This window comes from Podarcis muralis, chromosome 1 (genome assembly GCF_964188315.1).
Source record: "Podarcis muralis chromosome 1, rPodMur119.hap1.1, whole genome shotgun sequence".
NCBI classification, from domain to species: domain Eukaryota; kingdom Metazoa; phylum Chordata; class Lepidosauria; order Squamata; family Lacertidae; genus Podarcis; species Podarcis muralis.
Window position 1 is genome coordinate 122009919 of NC_135655.1, and position 17369 is coordinate 122027287.

Consider the following 17369-nt stretch of genomic DNA (forward strand, 5'->3'; position numbering starts at 1 on the left):
ACCACTGTATTTAAGAGCATTAAAAAAATAATAATAATCTAAATGTAATCACATATCCTCCCAGTTATTAATTTCAAGGTTGCCATGGTCCGCGCCTTCCATCTTGCCTGGGTGCAGGGGTGACAACTTGAATAAAATATTGGGGGGCCAGGTAAGCCCTGCCCCCCAAGATGTTGTGCACACACACCATTTGAATGGCATTGCACATTAACTTGGGGGAGGGGGCCCTGGCTCCCTCAAACATTTTATTTGGGGGACCGAAAGAACCTCGGCCCCTAGGAGTTGGCTCCTATGCCTGGGTGAGATTTCTCCTGGAAGCCATTTCACTGGTCTGAAACAAAACCTCAAAGCAGTTTTTCAAAAGGATCATAGAACTATAGAATCATGGTTGGAATGGACCTTGTGGACCATCTAAATAGAACAATAAAAATAAAATAAACAACAAAACAAAACAAATATCAATGAAGGGGGCAGGTGGAATAACTGGGTGTTATTCCACCAAAAGGTGAAAAGTAAAATAACATATGGATGTTTTGCTAAAAAAACACACACCTCCCTATTTGAACTAAAGCTTTGAGGAAGAACTTTTTGAGGTTGCAGCTTCCGCAATTGCCTCTCAGGAAGACAGACTGTGGAAAGAGATTGGGCAGTATTTTTATAAATATACCCTCCTTCAGGCATCAGTTTGCTTCCCTTTCTTTTCCCAGGATTATTATACCATTATATGTTTATTTCAAAGTATGAAGGTATGAAAAGATCATGCCAGCTCTTCAAAGGGCTGAGGGGGTGACAAGAAAATGTTCCTCAGCACTGAACTCCTCCACTGACACAGAGTGTGAAACATAGTTTTGTTTCCTGTGGTTATAGCTTGTTTGTTTCACCAGGAACATCTGTTACATGGAAATAAAACAGGATCCAGTGCTGCTCTGGATTTTAGGAACAATCTCATTAAATCTATTTTTAAAAGTGTGACGATTTGTACCTGTCTGCTCTTCGTATCCCAAAGGTACCACTAAACATTATTGTGGAGAGCAGTTGTCTCACAAGAAACCATTAGAAGCTGCATATTTATGGCTTCTTGGGGTACACCTCGCACAGAACAAGTTTCCGAAGCGCTACTTTTGTGCAGTTTTAAATGGAGAAATGGTAGGCCCTGCCCTGTGAGAGAATGAGGAAGAAGAAAGCAAAGGGAGGAACCTGAAAAGAAGACTGTACTAATCACTCCACTTTATCTGGGGCATCCGTAGAGACCAAGACATGCTCAGGAAACGTTGGTGATGCTAATCAATAAAAACTAGGTCAGGAATTTATTTATTTAAATTAAAAAAGCTTCAACAACACTTGAAAACAACACTTTTCATTTTTTTTAAAAAAAACAGAGCTGTTTAGAACAGTCAGTGCCAACCCAACCATTATGTAGTTGAGGCAGCTGCCTCAGATGGCAAAAGCTCCCAGGCGGCATGCCTAGACGTGCCCCACCTGCCCTGCTGCCTTCACCAGTGATAGAGAAGTGCCACCACAATTGGCATCTATTTTGGGGTGAGATCTGGCAACAGTTATAAAGGGGAACCGCCGCTTACGTGGGGAGTTCCATTCTCTGCCACCACATGTGTCAACGGGACATGCGCAAGTCCGCCTCACGCCTGCCATACCCCGGTCCACCCTGCGCCCACCTCCCTTCCGGCGCCAAAAACAGTGTGCATTTCTGCGACTGCACATGTGTTGATCAGTGGGGAGTGGGGAGAGGCATGTACATAAAACCATAAAATAAAAAGCATATTAAAAAAATGACAACCAGAAATCAGCTCACTATTTTGGACCTATGAAAAAACTCTGATGTTGGGTAAGATTGAGGGCACAAGGAGAAGGGGACGACAGAGGACGAGATGGTTGGACAGTGTTCTCGAAGCTACGAACATGAGTTTGACCCAACTGCGGGAGGCAGTGGAAGACAGGAGTGCTTGGAGTGCTGTGGTCCATGGGGCCACGAAGAGTCAGACACGACTAATCAACTAAACAACAAATTCTTAATTACCTAGATTAGACATCACCCCAGAATTGGCCCTACTAAACGTCTTCCAAGACAACAATGCCCATTTACACCACAAAGAACTCATAAACCATCTACTTTCAGCAGCCAGAAACACCATAACCAGACACTGGAGAGACCTGTCAGGAGTAAGCATGGGCCAATGGTACCAAATAGTATGGGAAACAGCCCTACTAGAAAAATTAACCAATATACTGAAACTGACACGGGGACAAACAGAAGAAGATGCCTTTACCCCGGTATGGCTCCCCTTTATCACATACACAGCCCAACAAGGCAATGACAATAATCCACCAACAGCATACAAATCAATATGGCTAACCTGATCCAAAACACCCACCCGCCCCACTCACACACGAAAACAAAGATCACCACAGCCAATCACAAACAAACAACCACACCCTAGGCCAACCCCAACCTCTCTCACCACCAAAGAAACACAAATGAACAGCACAAGCAACACTGACACCAAACCCTACATACATTAAGCATAATAGAAACATTGCCACCCGACCCCACCCCCACCCATCTTCCCCCCTCCCCCCTTTTTTCCCCTCCTTCTAATGTCTCAACAAATGAAATGGATTTGTAAAAATGTTACATGGAAAAAATACGAGAGATATTACACATACTTCTGTAAAACAAGAAAATCTTTAATAAAAGAAAAAAAGAAAAAAATAGGAAAAAAATTACCTAGATAAGCCTGATGGAATATAGAAGCTTTTAGCAGGCATTTTAGGATTGTACGCCTGACAGCGGGGTATAACCACTTGGGGGCCTTTTTCAGCCAAAGAGTGTGATAAATACATTTTTTAATAAAAATAACAATCAATAAATAAAGAAGGCCACCTCCTTCGCAAGTGAATACGTTAGAACACCACCTGCAAACCTTGCCTAGCAGTATGCCCCGTTGATATCAGTGAAAATGAACTCTGAATATGCATGCTTGGGAGAATGAAAGCGAAAGAGAGTGAGCAGCTGACTGTGGCAATGTAGCGTTACCTAGATGACTTCTAACAGAAGAACTTCCATTCACCTGGATTTTTATTTTAATAAACACCTAGGGGCATACTTATCTAGCCAAGCTCCTGATCCTTCAAAATTAAATTACCTCCCCTGATGAACCACATCAAAAAGGACACAGTAAAGTGGAATAAGTTCAACTTGTTCGGCTTTTCCTGATGAGGCATGATTAAGATAAATATCCACCACCACCTTTTCCATGTGAATTGCCACTCTGAGATCCTCCCTGTCCTGCCGCCCTTGAGTCATCTATAAAAATGTGCAGAGAGATTTATTAATGAAATGTGGATGGGGATGGGGAAAGCTCTACCTTCAAAACTCCCCACTTCTCTATACTTTAGGTACTCCATCTGCACCGCAAGATGGTAAGTATTGACGGAACAGTTTTGCGATTGCAAGTGTTAATGCCTTAAAGTGGGACTACTTAAGGTTTTCAATTATGCCCTTCATTGAACATTACCAGAGTGATCAATGAAGTGCACATATAGAACACTATGTTAAGACAAAAGCAGCCTCCAAACCCAGAGATGTCATGATTGTTTGTTGGGGTTTATTATTATGATTATCATCCAACACTCCTGTGTTATCCACTGAGGTGGCAGAATATTAAGAGGGTCCTAAAAGCCCTTGATAGTTGCTCTGCACCCTGTTTCTCGGTTGTATGATCCAAGTCCAACATGTGCATGTCAGGAGGTCCTACACATGAGCAGGAGTCCGGCAGAGACACATGCCCGACTGGCATGTTCTCTCCGTCCTGGTCGTTCGTTCAGGACAGGGGTCTGCAACCTTTAAGACAAAAAGAGCGACTTGGACCCATTTCCGAAGGAGAAAAAAAACTGGGAGCCGCAAAACCTGTCATTATAAAAATAACCTTTTTGTCACTTTCTTTGTTAGACCCCTCAGAATTACTCCTCCTCATAGAAATAAACGTTAAATTAACAAGTTACCTTTTGTGTGTGTGTGTGTTCTTCACTCCCCTTCAAAACAGTGACCAGCGTACATGCCCCCTTTCAATGCAGTGACCAGCGTACATGCCCCTTACAATGTAGCGGGCGGGCGGGAAGGTGATGTCGGGATGGTGCGTGACTAACGCACGCACCGCCCCCATGCGACGTCACAGCCAGTACAGCGCCCGCCACAGTGGGGAGTGTCGGGGCGCACAATGCGCCTCCTCCCCTCGCTAGTATCCGCCCCGGAGCCGCGGCAAAGGTGTAAAAGAGCCACATGCGGCTCCAGAGCCGCGGGTTGCAGACCCCTGGTTCAGGAGATTCAAAATATTTCTCCAGCCTGAACATCACAGTGACTGATACTAAGAGGCATCAGCACACTCCAGGATCGGCAGAGTATAGGCAGTCACCGTTCAGACTCAGTAGCACAGCTTGTTTTGCTATACTACTTTTATTTACATATATACACTTGGAGCATCGTAACTCAGCTCCTTCCTATTCAGCATCAGACAGCAAAGAGAAAGAGCAAAGGACAAAAATCCTACATCACGGAAACACAGTAATAAAAACATCCTGTCTCCGCCACTTCCCACAATGTGGAATGAAAACATACACTGTCACGTGATAAAAACAATCCCATGACTGCAACACGGGGGAATGAATCCTAACAGTGCAGTGCCGGATTTACATATAAACTAAACAAGCTATAGCTTAGGGCCCCACTCTCTTGGGGGGGGGGCAAAAAATTAAAGGAAAAAAACTGGATATACATTTCCAAAATATAAGATAAAAAAACAAATAAAATAAAACCTACAACAGCAACAGTGTTTTGTGTTGCGTAGGCTCCTATGATGTAAGTATTGGACCCCGCCTGCTAGCCTACTCCCTAAAATATCAGTGGTTTGCTCATTTCTATATATAGGGTGCCTACATTCTGCATGTGCAAATGGCTTTAGATACCTATTAGGTCCATAAATTACCATATAGCATATATTCAACACAAAAAACAGTGACAATTTGTTGTTGACAAAGGACAGCTAGACATATAAAGGGCCCCATTACCGTCAGTAGCTTAGGGCCTCATCAAACCCTGTTGTTCATGCATCAAACCGGCCCTGGTTTGATGCATGAACAACAACTGGGAAAGTTTATACAGGAGGCAGGAAAAGCAGGTTAGGTAAAAGTTGCTTCCTAGGGTACCACCTGCCAGTTGGTGTGCTAATGAGTGACTATTTGCTATAAGCAACAAGGTCTCAGGAGTTAATTTTCAGACCAGACAACACAAAGAAGATTTCAGGGAAGTTAGCATCTCTTTTAAAACAGTTGGCATGGACACTTCAACCTTGGCAGAACATGCAGAACCAAGAGCTACGACCAACAATAAAAAAAAGACTTTATAATGCTTCTAGAAGCTGTTTGGGCAAGTCTCCAGGAGATGAGGATCCCACAGCGGCCTATTTGCTTGCCCTTGCGAGATGGAAATCCCACAACCGCATATTTGCTTGTCCTTGTGGTTTTGCCTCAGTGCATGTTTATTAAAGAGGATACCCTTGGATAACGGTGGACATTCTGATTAATATATAGGAGGCAGTCTTCTTTGTATCTAAAAGCTATGGGCATCATGATCTTTTATGTGCTCAGCTATGAGCTGGACAACATGCCAAGGTATATCAAAATGGCAGCGACTATGTAGCAGCTGAGAATGAGATACACTAAAATAGTTTACCACAACTTCATTTGCTCCATGTGTTGCTGGTCTACAGCTCCCATCACCACCAACTATTAACTGGTCTTGCTGGGGTTGTTGGGAGCTGGAGTTCAATAATATCTGATGGGCATATGAAGTCCTTCTATATGGTCCCAAAGCGAGAATCGGGTGAGTCAGGTCTCTTCCTGCTTTCTTTCCCATTTCCAGATACATTTGTTTTTGGATAGTAATGTGTGTGTTCAGTTCAACTTGTTTGCATATTAGATAATAAATAACTCCTAGATACATGTAGCGAGATATAGACTTGTAGTTAAAAAGGTAAAGGTACCCCTGCCCGTACGGGCCAGTCTCGACAGACTCTGGGGTTGCGCGCCCATCTCACTTAAGAGGCCGGGGGCCAGCGCTGTCCGAAGACACTTCCGGGTCACGTGGCCAGCGTGACAAGCTGCATCTGGCGAGCCAGAGCCGCACACGGAACGCCGTTTACCTTCCTGCTGGTAAGCGGTCCCTATTTATCTACTTGCACCCGAAGGTGCTTTCGAACTGCTAGGTTGGCAGGCGCTGGGACCGAATGACGGGAGCGCCACCCCGCCGCGGGGATTCTAACTTGTAGTTAGAATTACGTATATCCAAACAATAATCAAATGCTTAAGTTTTGTTATTTCCTCATTCCTTTTCACTTTCTTCTTAGAGAACCAATAATTTCACTGATAAAGCATTTAGCTCCCAAGGCCTTGTGACCGGCAGTTCCCTACTGGATAAACACACGGACAAGGGGATTTTGGTTTATGGGTTTGAATAGGCCACAATAGGTTACACATGTGAGTGGTTTGGCTTAGGCATTGAGCCTATATCTCAACTCCCGCCCATCTGCTGAGAGTCCAACTAAGGGTAAACCACCAATAAGGGGAGCCCTACAGGGGCACTCTGAGGGGTCTCTGTTGGAGTAGTGGCATGGCCCTAGCGAGCGGTGCTTGAGGATGGTCTTCAGCAGTGTGACGGTTTAAATTTCCCTCAGTCATGGCCCCCACTAGTGCTGATTGGAGAGTAAGGGCTGCCCCTGGGCAGGGTCTCATCACCCGGTGTCATAGCCAAACAGTGACAAGGAGGGCATCAAACTCCACTCCCGACCAGACCACTCTGGGGGCTGTTGCCTGGTCACAACACCACCTACTAAATATGGTAAGCAGACTTCTAGGTAAAATACTCACATTTCTTCTTCTTAAGTCAGTCCTCCAGCTGCAGCTACCATGGCCTCCAGACGAAGAGAACAACCTGCTTCTTTTTGAGGCAGTACAATTGTCAAGCCAAGAAAAATGAGAATTGTAGTTTGACAATATTCGAAGATCACCATGTTGACTATCCCTGAGTTAAGGCAAGAACTTTAGTCTTGCTGACGTTTGGGGGATGAACTTAAGCATGCACTGAGCACCCTCGCTGTGGCCCATGAGTTTGTTGGGTGCTGCCTCTTTTATTTATTTCATGTGTTCATATAAAGGTAAAGGACCCCTGACAGTTAAGTTCAGTCACGAACGACTCTGGGGTTGCAGCACTCATCTCACTTTACTGGCCAAGGGAGCCGGCATTTGTCTGCAGACAGTTTTTCCGGGTCATGTGGCCAGCATGACTAAGCCGCTTCTGGTAAAACCACAGCAGCGCATGGAAATGCCATTTACCTTCCCGCCAGAGTGGGATCTATTTATCTACTTGCACTCTGACGTGCTTTCAAACTGCTAGGTTGGCAGGAGCTGGGACTGAGCAACGGGAGCTCACCCCGTCGCCGGGATTTCAACCACTGACCTTCTGATCAGCAAGCCCTAGGCTCAGTGGTTTAGACCACAGCACCACCTGTGTCCCCATATGTGTCCACATATATCACCTTTTTACCAAGATACCAGAGGCGGCTTACTATTTTAAAATATGAAGTGTTCCCCTGAAACAGGGACTGGTTTTTTTTCAGGAAAGCCTTGGCTTGGGCTTCTTTGAGCAGTTCTATTTTTCTAGAAAAAGAGGTTTTCATCATGAATGCCTTGCTTGTTCTCTTTTAATGGCAATGGAGAGATGCTAGAACTGAGTTGCTTTTCTTCTTCCCTACACCATGAGAAGGGGGGAAGATGGGACCTTTGCCAGTGTACATAAGAGGAAACTTTTGCCATCCCCTAAGTTTCAGAACACACACACACACAAAATTGTGAGTTGCAAAACAGTTTGCCCAAAGCCCACTGATTCTTATCTTGAATTAATTTTATTCTTTAGACCTTCTTCACCTGCCAATACTATGCTATTCAGTGCTTGGGCTGCTTGTCTGTGAAGCATAAAATGCAGAATGCCTTTTAATAACACCCTAGATATAAAGCTAGCTGGTGAGGATTAAATGGAAAGTAGATTGTTATCTGATGTAATGTTGGGGGGAAAGCTGCATACTAAGGGGGGGAAATGGTCTGGTCTTTTTCTCTGATTGGCAGTTCTTTTGTGCTACAATATTGTTATGGATGGCAAGAAGACAAAATGAAGGCAGCTTTTTATACCCCTAAGTAACTTTAAATAACAGACAAAGTTATTCCAAGTTCATCAAGGAACATTGCGATTTGCAGATCCATCAAACTGGGCTTTTCATCCGTTTGACTACAATGCCTCCTGTCTCACATCTGAAGAATGACTCATATGGAGTGGCATATATTACTATAGGGAAAGAAGTAATTCTCAAAGTTCTAATAGGTCCAACAGTTGTGGTACTCACTCACTCTTTCTTTCTTTCTTTCTTTCTTTCTTTCTTTCTTTCTTTCTTTCTTTCTTTCTTGAATTCAGCAAAAACGTAATACATCAGTCAACATGGAGAAAGGTTTGCTCTAGGGCCAAAATGACATATTATGTTAAATGCATTGTTTGGCTTTGCGTCTCTCACCCCCTTTAAATAAGAGCCCTGGAAGGGTGAGTAATCTACATCAGGACCAAGATGGGAGTAGAGCTGTAATCCTTTCATCACCACTTGCCACAGTTCCAAGGAAACCCTCTCTCTCCAAAGTGTAGTGCTCAAATGAATCTCTTGGTCAGCCATTTTAATGGTGGGTTTTGTTTTCTCTTGCTTGTTCTCTGCCATGAAACGGTTCTGGGCAAATCTAGTGAAATAATGTCCCATATGCATTATACATTTAAAGCAATATCATTCCACCTTATGCAGTAACTGCTATCCTCCAAATAATCCTGGAGGTTGTGGCAGACCCTCCATCATCATCATCATCATCATCACCATCATCATCACTTTTAATTTGTATAACATCCTTCTTTTTTACAATACTCAAGGCGGTTTACAAGCTGAAGAAACAAAGAATGTAAACCTTATAACAGTCTAGTGCAATACAAAAATGCAATAATAAAACATAGCTTTAAAATAAGCAACCTACATCAAATAAAGTAACATTCAACAATCATTAAAGGTAAAGGAAAAGGTACCCCTGCCCATACGGGCCAGTCTTGACAGACTCTAGGGTTGTGCGCCCATCTCACTCTATAGGCCGGGAGCCAGCACTGTCCGCAGACACTTCCGGGTCACGTGGCCAGTGTGACAAGCTGCATCTGGCGAGCCAGCGCAGCACACGGAACGCTGTTTACCTTCCCGCTGGTAAGCGGTCCCTATTTATCTACTTGCACCCGGGGGTGCTTTCGAACTGCTAGGTTGTCAGGCGCTGGGACCGAGCGACGGGAGCGCACCCCGCCGTGGGGATTCGAACCGCCGACCTTTCGATCGGCAAGTCCTAGTCGCTGAGGCTTTAACCCACAGCGCCACCCGCATCCCCCCAACAATCATTAGAATAGTATATAATAATGATAAAGGTAAAGGTACCCCTGCCCGTACGGGCCAGTCGTGTCCGACTCTAGGGTTGTGCGCCCATCTCACTTAAGAGTCCGGGGGCCAGCGCTGTCCGGAGACACTTCCGGGTCACGTGGCCAGCGTGACAAGCTGCATCTGGCGAGCCAGCGCAGCACACGGAAACGCCGTTTACCTTCCCACTGGTAAGCGGTCCCTATTTATCTACTTGCACCCGAGAGTGCTTTCGAACTGCTAGGTTGGCAGGCGCTGGGACCGAGCAACGGGAGCGCACCCCGCCGCGGGGATTCGAACCGCCGACCTTTCGATCGGCAAGTCCTAGGCACTGAGGCTTTTACCCACAGCGCCACCCGCGTCCCTATAGAATAATGATATCAGCATATAAAAATTAAACAGAAATCTACTCTTAACAATTCCAATAAATAATTCCTAAACTACAATCAATAAAACAATGACAAGCCACAGTGCATAAAATAATACAATACAAATTGAGAAGCAGAGACTGGAGGGTGGGGCAAGGGAGGTGGAAGAAGGCCTTGCCTGATGAAATATTTCCCCTCACCTCCATGTGTCCCTATTTTTCAGGGACAGTCCTGGATTTACAGAAGCCACCATGGTTTCTGATTTGATCCTGCAACGTCCTGCTTTTCCTTAGGACGTCCCTATTTTCATCAGAGAAATGTTAGAGGGTTATGCGACCCCAGAGCCAAGGAGAATTAACTACACAAACTATAGAATTCATCTGAAGGCAGCCCTGCATAGGGAAGTGTTTAATGTTTAATGTTTTATTGTGTTTTTATATATGTTGGAAGCTGCCCAGAGTGGCTGCAGCAACCCAGTCAGATTGGTGAGGTATAAATAATAAAATTACTAGTATTGTTATGGAATAGGACATCCTTATTTTCATTGGAGAAATGTTGGAGGTTATGATGTTGTCTCTTTAGGGGGCTAAGAGCTATTAGGAGACCTCTATTCCCCTCAGAGTGTGACGCAGGTGGCGCTGTGGGTTAAACCACAGAGCCTAGGGCTTGCCGATCAGAAGGTCGGCAGTTCGAATTCCCGCGATGGGGTGAGCTCCCGTTGCTCAGTCCCAGCTCCTGCCAACCTAGCAGTTCAAAAGCACATCAAAGTACAAGTAGATAAATAGGTATCACTCCGGTGGGAATGTAAATGGCATTTCCGTGCACTGCTCTGGTTTCACCAGAAGCGGCTTTGTCATGCTGGCAACATGACCCAGAAGCTGTACGCCGGCTCCCTCGGCCAGTAAAGCGAGGTGAGCGCCGCAACCCCAGAGTTGTCCACGACTGGACCTAATGGTCAGGGATCGCTTTACCTTTACCTTACCCTTCTCTGTGAGAGAAATTGGAGTTTCCTAACAACTCTCAGCAAGTTTACGGAACTACCATTCCCAGGATTCATTGGAGTAAGCCATGACAGTTAAAAATGTTACAATCATACTGCTTTAAACGTATATGCAGATGGGGCTTAAGACAGCAATATGAATAATTCACCACTATTCTTTCCAGAGGGCACTTCTGTCTCCCCCAGTGAATTATATGTTTTCACTCTGGAAGGCCAGCTGAAGTGTGATTTTATTACTCTCATTTATTACTATTATTTAAAATATTCACATACCGCCTCTCATTAAAATAATACTCAGGTGGTGTGCAATATGAGAATTCAATATACAACAGCAATTCAAAAAGAATTCCATATATAATTATTTTTTAAAAAAAAACACACCAATAAAATATAACAGTTATCATAACCAGGAAACATTCAGCTGGAAAAGCTTGAATAAATAGATAGGTCTCGTGAACCTATTTTACTCTTTATTTTACTAACAAGACCTTACCTTTGTTATTGGAGGATTCAGATGGGACTTTATCACCTCTTCAATGTGCAATAGATACAGATACAGATACAAAACAGATACAGATACAGGCAGCTTCAAGGCTTCTTGATATCATTATACTGTAAGACAATGAATGACATAACCATTAATCTGCATGGCTAAGGTGATGTAAAATCCATAGTTCTTTGGGGCCACGGCAGAGGAGGTATGCTCTGTGGAGACATTAGCTCTCTATGATTTGGGGCAAAAGCCACCCTCCAGCTAACATAGGTCAGGGGAAAACATGGCACAACTGCTCCTGCATTGAACCTTCAAGCACCTTCATCTTGAAACAGTTGGGTTTCTTCCACTCGTAGACAGAGAAGGATTGCCTCCCCGAGTCATTCATCTGCCTGCAGATCCAGCATTTCCATGTTTGTTTGGACCATATTGAATGATGGCCTTTATGTGATGCATAAGCCTGGACTTGTTTTGCATAACTACAAATGAGCAAATTAAAGCTGTAAACTTAAGCATTCTTACCAGAAAGGCAGATAATCCCATCCAAACACCATGAACTTTCTTCTGAGTAAACCTTCTTAGGATCAGGCTGCCTTGGTGGCCTGATTTCATATTCCACATCTCTCATTCTGTGGCACAAATATCATTATGATAGCCTGCATCACATTACTCTCATTAACCATAACTCCTAACGAGCTGATTCCACCATGGAATTCCCCATTCCTCAATAGCAGTGTCATTATGGAAATGATTTATGAGCCAAATTTCTGAAAGATCTCTGGGCTATTTTTTTGCATTCATATTTTACAGTATTTACAAAAAAAGGGGGGGGGGGAAATATATGGGGAGGAGATACTTTCACCAGGCAGTTAGACACCTCTTTCCCACTCACAGAGGCCATCAGAACCACCTACCCTTGTAGGATGGGAGGTTGAAGCTGATAGCAGAGTGGGTTTTTATCTTCACCATCCATCTCCAGAATAGACGGACCTGTCAATTGCTCACAGTTGGGGGGCAGACTTCAGTGGGCCTGCAAAGAACAGAGTGGAGTTGCATGCCAAGACCCCATGACCCCACAGTTCCCAGGGAGAAATTAACCAGAAAAGACACCGGTATCTGAATATTGTAGATATCAATAGATAAGCCACCATTCCTACAGTATCAAGCCTGAAGATATGATTAGTGGGTAGGATTCAACTAAGATTTAATCAGAGTGTACCCACTAAAATAAATGGACCTAAATTAGTACGAGTAAAACTTAGTTGAATACTATTTATTATTATGACTATTATTATTTAGCTTATTAGTCTTTCGTTACTAAGGTTTCCAAATGACTGAGATGGGTGCTGGTGCTGGTGAAAGCAGTATCTGCAAATCTCCTGAGCTTGGAGTTCTTGCAATTAGCTCTCAGTGCATACAAGTTACGCTGTCCTGTCACCGACTCTTGACAAATGGTGATGACTTGCAAGCCGGTATAAGTAGAGCTTGCCATAGATGTTTCAAACATATGTTTAATGCTTATCTTATCCTATGAGCATAATGGAAATCCATTTTTAATCTATACATAATGTATAGAAGCTACGCACAGACCCGTAGTGGATGTAAATATGCTCCTGGCGAAAGAGCACCATCAGTTATATCTCTTGAAGGCCTAGGAGTTTCCAGAAGCAATACGTAATTTGTTGTAAATGTTGGAGGGGAAAGCGAGAAGTAAGCATTATTGCAACTGTTCACTGATCACTTAAGACTGTGCTTGTTAATCAGTTGGTGTGTACACAAAAAGTTTGGGTCTCTTTTCTGTACAGGGGATGGGGGGGTATGGGCAAGAGCTGGGGCGGGTATTCTGTGTAGGCTTGCCATACATCAGGAAAATGATTTTGGGTGTAATTTGGGGGGGTAATTTTGCCAAAGCAAAAACCCAGATGTATGGCAACGCAATGGAAAAAGCAGTGGGCTTTTATATTATTTTGCATATCTCTTGTTGCATAGTGTGTACGTGTCTATCATTTCTGTTTCTAATAGCAATTTCCAATAAACCTATACTGTATGCAACGGTTATTGTTTCTTTTTAGTCATTTTGCAGAACAGCAAAATGATAATGTGGTTGGTATTATGGCTAAGACAGGGAGGGAAAAAAAACTCCTTAGCCTTTCAGTGCACCCATTACAGAAGATGCGATGCTCATTCTATTTTATTTTTTTTAAAAGATGCCTTCATACTCTGAGGGCACTCCAGAATCTGATTATAAGAGATAATGGATCATTATCGGGACAATATAAACAGCATTTGTATTGATTAAGCCATCTTGCAATTCTTTAAAAGAGCTAATCATTTTACTGCCAAATAAATAAGGGATTGCAGCTTCCAGTGAGGAAATGGGCCTAATTGCCATTTGGGTAGTGGATAAGGGATATTTATGAGACATCATCCATTACTCGCATCCAACAGTTTTTTGGCAATGGTGCTGATGACCACCCACAGCCCATTAATTTCCCACAGATGCTTGGGGAAACAAGAGAACAGACATTCTTCATTGGAGAAAGTAAGAAACTGCTGGTGTTTAAGCAGGGAAGCTCAGTGGCAAATTCCTTGCTTTGCATGTGAAAAATCCCAGATTCAAATCTCAGCATCTTCAGAAAGCCATTTCCAGTCAATGAAGAAAACGGATTGTAAGGCTGCTTCCTGAGTAGTAAATGCAAATAATAATAATAGTAGTAGTAGTAGTAGTAGTAGTAGTAGTAATTTTTATTTATACCCTGCCCTCCCCAGCCAAGGCCAGGCTCAGGGCGGGTAATAAGCAATAATAAAAACAAGTTGAATGAATACAACTTAAAAACAAGATTAAAATACAACATTAAAATATTGAAACATTAAAATATTAAAATGCAGAAAAGGAAAAAGGAAAAAGAAAGAGGGGGAGGGAATCAAATTGGCTCGAAGCCAAAGGCCAGGCGGAACAACTCTGTCTTACAGGCCCTGCGGAAAGAAATCAGATCCTGCAGGGCCCTGGTCTCGTGAGGCAGAGCGTTCCACCAGGCCAGAGCCAGTGCTGAAAAGGCCCTGGCTCTGGTTGAAGCTAATCTAACTTCCTTAGGGCCCAGGACCATTAGGGTGTTGCTATTTATGGACCTTGAGGCTCTCCATGGGGCATACTGGGAGAGTGTCCAGTAAAAATAGTGCAGTTTTGAGTTCTTGCAAACCCAAAAAAGCAACTACCCTACAAACTTTGGGGTGTGTGACTTCTTTTGCCACCAAGCCTTAAAAAGGTCTATGTTGATTTCCCCAAGGAAAGATGAGCCATACTCTGGGTCGAGAGGTCGCATAGCCCTGCCCTTTCCACCCGAGTGATTTCAATAGCTCTTGCTCAGGAATTGTGGGTTTATACTGCATTATTTCCTAACGGGATGCTGTTGAACTTGAACAGACCAGACACAAATCAACCCAGCCAGGAGCAGCCAACTGCCCATTCTAGTCATGATGGCTGTTCCCCAAGTATGCCTTGTGTTTGTTGGAGCTTAGCTGACTATGTTAAGTATAGCAATTTAATGCACTACAATTGTAAATGCTTGTATGCACTATGTGATTGGTTGGTAACTGAATCCTAGAGAGTTCTCTAGTAATTCTCATGTGATTGGCTTACAATGGTCACATGGGAGGTATCTAGTGAAGGTGAGACTTCATTTTATGTGTAGCAAGATAACTGTGCTTTAGAAGCCACTGTGAACACTGCTAAGTTGAATAGAGTGTTGGGGTGCGTCTTCTCTGCTTGAAAGAAAGAGAGCAAAGCCACAGGAGAAGGTGAAAGTGGAAATCTCTCATGGGAGCTGCAAGACGTGGCCTGAGATACAGCAGGCAGAGCTCTGGAAATAGAGGGAAATATGGTTGTTTGGAAGTTGGAAGAAGAGGCTGTAAGCCCATGCTTGGGAAAGCAAGTGACATTAAATATTATGTTTTAATTCATCTATAACTATAAGTTTCTGTGAGTAAAGTTTTTGAATGTTACAGTCTGGACATTGGTTTGATTTTCAAAGGAGGGTGCCAGTCATATACAGTCATATTTCCGGTTGAAGTAGCTTTGGGATAAGTATTTTCGGGTTGCACGCTCTGGCGACCCAGAAGTAATGGAGCGCATTACTTCCAGGTTTCACCACTCGCACATGCGCAGTCAAAATGACATCATGCGCATGCACAGAAGCGGCGAATCGTGACCTGCGTATGCGCAGACGCAGGTTGTGTTGCCTCCGGAACGGATCCCGTTCGTATCCACAGGTACCACTGTATATGATTTGAGCTTCTTAGCTGCTGTTTCGCTGCTCTTACTTCAGAATCACCACCCTTAACAAGCCACAGCTCCCAGAATCCTTTGGGGGTGGAGCTAGGACTGTTTAAAGTGGTATCATCGTGCTTTAAATGTGTGGTGTGAAAATGGCCTGAGTTAGATGGATCAATGATCTGCCTGATTACAACGCAGCTGTCTATGTTTGACACGTGAGTCACCTTTACAAGACTGGAGCATGTAAGCGTTCGATCGTCTTTCCTTCAAACAAAACTTTCTATGGAAGAACAGTTCTGGACTCGCTAAGTGCAAAACACTTCCTTTCTGATTTGGCTTCAGGTCAAATTGACTTCATCTGACTCCATGTCCTGCCAGCATTAGTAAATGGAAGGAACAATTTCCTTCACATCTTTTTGTTGTTGTTGAAAAACACTTTTTTATCATAATGTGTATTCAGCAAATATACTCACTGCAACACTGTTGTTGTTGTGGCTGTTGCTGTTGTTGTTACTGCTGCTACTACTGTGTTATATGTGTGTGTTTTATCACTGTTTGAGGAGGGAAAGTGCCACCTATAGGGAGAGAAAACAGATCCATTGAGGAAGACCAATGTTTGTCTTCTTCAAATATGCCTTTGACTTACTCAAGGGTGTGTGTGTGTGTGTGTGTGTGTGTGTGTGTGTGTGTGTGTGTGTACTCAGCTTTCTTTCCAACATTTCAGGCAGGTCCCGTCCCCCCCAATTCGTGTTTGATGGGGAAATAGTTTGAAAACAAACAGTATCCCAGGGATAGCCTGAAGGGGAAGGAGCTCAAGGCAAAGAAAGAAATCAACACAGCAAAATATTATGATTTCTGAATACTTAATGTTGACAGTCTTGTACTGTTTCGTTGCTTACCTAACAGTATTTCAGAAAAACACAGGGGAAAAGGACAACTTACCGCAGACGGTTGCCAACAGAGCAATCCGAACCAGGGATTCCACTTCATTGCTTTCCTGAGATTTGAGTGTCAAGTGGGTGTGCAGACAGGTCACCTGCCAACGGCAACCCACATGTTTGCTTTCCTAAGTTTCCAGATATTTTATCACTCCTTTCCCAACCTGGATGCCAGTGTGGTGTAGTGGTTAAGAGCGGTGGACTCATAATCTGGTGAACCGGGTTCGCGTCCCCGCTCCTCCACATGCAGCTGCTGGGTGACCTGGGGCTAGTCACACTTCTCTGAAGTCTCTCAGCCTCACTCACCTCACAGAGTGTTTGTTGTGGGGGAGGAAGGGAAAGGAGAATGTTAGCCGCTTTGAGACTCCTTAAGGGGAGTGAAAGGTGGGATATCAAGTCCAAACTCTTCTTCTTCCAGATGTTTTGAAATGTGATTCCCTTCAGTTCCCAGTTAGCATGGTCAATGGTCAAGCAGTGGCGTAGCATGAGGTGAAGGGCACAGGGTCAGTTGCCCCCAGTGCAAAATTGTTAGGGGTGCAAAATTTCAGCACCCACTGTTGATCCCACAAAGATCACTGGATGCTGGATCAAAGCCATGGGACATACTGTATGTAATTATTTGCAAATATTGTTCTCATGGTTTCAGTGTGGAATGATTGCTTCCATCCCAGTCTCAAAGATGATTTGGGAGTCTGGCTGGGCTGGGCTGGGGGGAATACATGTGTGTCCAAACCGACAACCAGGAA